Genomic DNA, 5123 nt, shown 5'->3' with positions numbered 1-5123 from the left:
CTCTATGGGAAGCCAGCCATCTTGTCCTGCAGATATCATGCAGCCTGCCTGCCATGTTGGTGAGCCACTTTAAAGTGGATCTCCAGCCCCAATCAAGCCTTCAGATGACTGCAGTCCCAGCTGATTCTAACTGCAACATCATGAGAGAGCCTAAGCTAGAACCACCCAACCAACTGCTCCCAAATCCCTGACCCATAGAAACCACATTATTAAGCTAATAAACTTTATTGTTGTTTTAATTCACCTGATTTGTTATGCAGCAAGAGATAGCTAACACATTACTTTCAGACAAGGTTGCGTGAGGATATGATAGCTGGAATTATAGAAACCATCTTCCTAACAGGATGGGATGAGCTTCAGGAAAAAAGTAAATAGATGAAAAGGACCTGCATCCTGCATGACATCATTGAACCACTGCATTAACTAACCCAGGAACAACCTGTCTTTGAATTTCTTTTTATGCAACATAAGTTTTTCTCATGGTTTAAGTCACCTTTAGTTGAGTATGCTGTTTTTTGCAGCCAAACACTTTCTGTTATAGAAAATTTTAAATTTTTCATTGTTTTCATCATTGCTAGTTAATTCAAATAACGATAGTCTCTAACTAAATGATGTTGTCGCAAGGATAAAAGGAAAGAGGAGCAGAAAAAGCATGCTAAGCTTTTTGTCTTATTTGGAAATGTGTATAGATAGTATCTCTAAACACAGAAAAATATATCAATTATGCATAACAAACATAAGGTCACCACATAAATACAAATTGTATGTTTAAGGTACAAACTACTTCAATGGAAAAAAAAATGGAACAAGAGTATGGATTCAATAAAATGAAGACAAGAAAAAATGTCAACCAGAATGAGTAGCGTGAAGGACATGCTTTTAGAGTGGTGAGGCCCAGCCAGCACCCATTCTGCTTTTGTATACTGTGGTAGGCAGAATAATGGCCCCTCAACTATGTCCACTTTCCAGTCCCTGAAACTGGTAATTACGTTACCTTACCAGGCCATAGGGACTGTGCAGATGTGATTAAGTTAAGGAATTTGAGATAAGGAGGCTTTCCTGGATTATCAAGGTAAACCCAAAGTAATCACAAAGTTCCTTAAAGTAAAAGAGGGAGTCAGAAAAGGACTCAGAGTTAGAGGAAGGTGTAATATGGAAAAGGCACTGGGACATGTAACACTGTTGGCTTTGAAAATGAAGAAAGGGGCACATACATCAAGAAATATGGGCAGCCACTAGAAGCTGAACCAGGCAAGGAAGCACATTGTCCCCTGGAGCCTCCAGAAAGGAATGCAGCCCTGCTAACATCTTTTTCTTTCTTCCTTTCTTCCTTCCTTTCTTTCCTTTCTTTCTTTCTTTCTTTTTCTTTCTTTCTTTCTTTTCTTTCCTTCTTTCCTTATTTTTCTTTCTTTCTTTCCTTCTTTCCTTCTTTTTCTTCCTTCCTCCCTTTCTTTTCTTCTTTTCTTTTCTTTTTTTTTAAGACAGAGTCTTGCTCTGTTGCCAAGGTTAGAGTGCAGTGGCAGGATCGTGGCTCACTGCAATCTCCACCTCCCAGGTTCAAGCAATTCTCCTGCCTCAGCCTCCTGAGTAGCTTGGGATTACTGGCATGTGCCACCATGCTCGGTTAATTTTTGTGTTTTTGGTAGAGATGGGGTTTCACCATGTTGGCCAGGCTGGTTTTGAACTCCTGGCCTCAGGTGATCCTCTCATCCCAGCCTCCCAAAATGCTGGGATTTCAGGTGTGAGCCACTGCAGCAGGGCCCAGCCATTTTTTTTTTTTTTTTTTTCACCACACAGTCTTGCTGTGCCTCCCAGGCTGGAGTGCAGTGGTGAGATCATGGCTCACTGCAGCCTTGATCTCCTGCACTTAACGGATCCTCCCACCTCAGCCACCAGGGTAGCTGGAACTACAGGTGCACGCCACCACACTTGGCTAATTTTAAAAAATTGTTTGGCAGAGATGAAGTCTCACTATGTTGCCTATGCTGGCCTCAACCTCCTGAGCTCAAGGGGTCCTCCCACCTCAGCCTCCCAAAGTTTTAGGCTTACAGACATCAGCCACCGTGCCTGACCCCTGCTAACATCTTGATTTTCGCCCAGAAAGACTCATTTTGGACTTACGACCTGCAGATTATAAGGTAATAAATTTGTGTTATTTAAATAAAGATACTACTTTTGAGGTGATTTATCACAGCAGTGATTTTTAAAAAATGAATACAAACTTTTTGTATCCATTTTTCTTTTTAAATCATTGTGTCTTTTCCCTTGGTTACAGACTATTGTGGCTGTCACTCAGGTTTTCTGCTCATTGGTAGACAAAAGGTGAGGAGGTACTTGAAACTGGAACAGTGAAGGGAACCTTCACCGAAACCGGAAACTTCAGAACAGCAAGACTGAAAATGATTAGTGTTAATTCATTCCAGTTGTGGTAGCTACCCATAAGCTATGACTAGAGACCATTCCTCCTTCCTAGTCCGAGAAATAGGAAGCCTTGTTTTCTTGTATCTTGCTCATTTCTATATCTTGGTTGTCTGTGCTAGTTATTTATTGCTTTGTAACAAACAAACCACCTCTGAACTCAGTGACTTAAAACAGTAACAGTTATTTCTGTAGCTCGAAAATGTGTGATTTGGGCAGGATTTCGTGGGGAAGGCTCAGTTGCTCCACAGAGCATGAGGTAGGGCTGGAGGACCCACTTCCAAAATGGATTGTTCACACGCCTAGCAAGTGTGATGTTAGGATGTTGGGAGTGCTCAGCCAGGGGTGATGGCTGGGAGCTTCTCTTCCTCTCCAGGTGGGTCTCTCCATGGTCTGTTGGAACTTCTTCATGACATGGTGTCTGAGTTACAAGAACAAGCATCCCATGAGAACCAGGTAGGAGCTGTATTTTCTTTTCTGACCTAGCCCCAGAAGTCATGAGGCTTCATTTCCACTATTGTCATAAGTCTACCCAGGCTCAAGAGGAGGATGCAGAGATGCCCCCTTTCAGTGAGAGGATTATCTAAGTCACATTAAAGAAGAGCATGTTGGACGGAAGACACTATTGCAGTATTTTTGGAAACTAAAGCCTACCCCATTCTTCAAGCATTACCGTCAATTCTCTGGTCTCAGCATTCTCCCCTTTTGCTTATGTTAGCCGGAGTTGGTTTCTGCTTTTGCTTGTAACCAAAGAATAATGTAGCTGGCATAAGCACCAACGTATCAGAAAAAGTATAAATATTTAAATTTCCTTATTAAAAGACAGAAGCTCTGAATTTGTAGAAACAAAGCAAAACAACCCCAACAAATTAAGAATGTACATGCTTTTCAAATGTCCCACAGAAAATCAACAACATTGGACCAGGCCAAAAAGTACGCTTTTAATAATTTCTCAAAAGCAACAATCATACATACCATATCATTCCTGTAACAGATCCATCGAAACCTGTAATTCTCAATTATTGAAACTTTTTCACTAGAATGACTTTTGTTTCTCATTATACTTTAAGTTACTCCCGGAAGCCAACACAAGAATTTATCATCATTTTAAACAGCTCTTCTTTAGAAAATAAAGCTCCAGTTTTCTTTTGTCCAATTACTGCAGTCTTCCCGCTCCCCGGAAGGCTTCACTGACTTTACTGTAGCCTCACAAAGACTCCATCTCTGTCTATTGGTAAGCATTCTTTATCACTTTCCAATTGGTCTTCCCTCTTACTCTTCTTCCCAGTTTTGTACTGGACCTCAGAGCGCCTGAAGGAGCTGAATTTCCATGTACTGTCTTCCACATAATGAGATCCGAGGTGAAGAACGTGGTCCCTGGAGTTGAACTGCTTGAAGTCAAATCCCAAAATAGAAAAAGAAAAAAAAATACAGTAGTTTTATTGTTTTTATTTCTTGTCTCTCCCTGATAGATAGTTTTCTTTAAAAACCAAATGCTTTTAGAATAATAATGGCAAGTGATTTTATCTCTTTTGTATTAAATAGGCTTGGAGCAATTTTCTTAATTATCCAGCACGATTTAAGCCCAAAGGCAAACATACTTTACCTAAAATACCACTATTACACTTTCCCTAAGTGCAGAAAACTACTTTTACTAAAAATTTGGCAAGCACTTTCCAAACAGCATTTTCTGTTTTCATTCCTTGAGAATTCCCTAACAAGTATGCATAGAAATTTTAATATACAGCTGTAATCCTTCGATATTTATTGTAAAAGTTTAATTGTTTATCATTTTTTTGGAATTTGCTTAATCTGCTTAAATCCTAAAGTGGTTTTCAATGTAGTTGTATTATGGCCAAGTAATTGAGTTTTCAGCTTGCTTTTCTTTCAATATTTTTAGGCTCTAACCTAGTATCCTGCAACAGTACCTACATGCCTAGTCAATGATGAAACATACTGTAACTGAAATGATGAAAGGGCATTTATTCTGATTACCAAGGCCTATTCACACCATGTCAAAAGCCTGGGATGCTTTGCTTCCTGCTGGCTATCTCAATGTGCTTCCACTTTTCCCATATAACTTTTTTACAGAACTGGGTCCCATTTAATTTTAGAGTTAAAATGTCCCATACCCTACCGTACATGCAAAATAATTTTCAGTTTTTTTTATTTCATATTCATACATTTGAATGGTATAACCCCAGGTTAGCCAGAGCTGGGGAAGGAAGTGGGTAGCCTAACTGGACCTTTACATGAAGTCATAGGGTAGAAAAAAGTTCTTATCAGACTTTTCAAGCTGGACCTTAAAGATAAGCAACTCCAACACCCTCGTTTTACAGATAAGGAAACCAAGGTCCAGAAACACTATGTGACTTGCTCAGCGTTACAGAGTTAGCACAGGAAAGGGCTTTGGGAACTGAAGACTTTGTGCTAAAAAAAGAAAGAAAGAAAAAAAAGTAAGGCCGTATTTATCAGTATTGTCTCCCACCAGATTCCTCATATACTGTTTCCTCTACTATACCATATTGTGTCCCAGACGTTTAAAGTACTTTTCACTTGTGTTGTGCTTTTTATCTTAAGGAAACCATACAGGTACAGAACTTGTCGTATTTCCCTTAATGTGTGGGCTGCCTGAGAGCTCCAAGCTAAATGAGTTGGTTTGCCATGCCTGGTACTGGCTCTAGTGTGGGAGAAAGTGCTAAAAA

At 39.8% G+C, this 5123-nt stretch overlaps 1 long non-coding RNA gene across 1 annotated transcript; it reads left to right on the top strand.

Moving 5' to 3' along the window:
- Nucleotides 1-1963: 1963 nt before the first annotated feature.
- LOC116536523 lies at nt 1964-4865 on the top strand. The gene is made up of 2 exons (XR_004262685.1): nt 1964-2322; nt 2795-4865. It is a non-coding gene; the product is annotated as an uncharacterized LOC116536523 (long non-coding RNA).
- Nucleotides 4866-5123: the final 258 nt, after the last annotated feature.

This window comes from Sapajus apella, unplaced genomic scaffold, assembly GCF_009761245.1.
Source record: "Sapajus apella isolate SASKATOON/1434 unplaced genomic scaffold, GSC_monkey_1.0 scaffold101, whole genome shotgun sequence".
Classification (NCBI taxonomy): Eukaryota; Metazoa; Chordata; class Mammalia; order Primates; family Cebidae; genus Sapajus; species Sapajus apella.
Note: the sequence above shows the minus strand (reverse complement) of the source record. Positions and strands in the feature narration are given on the sequence as shown.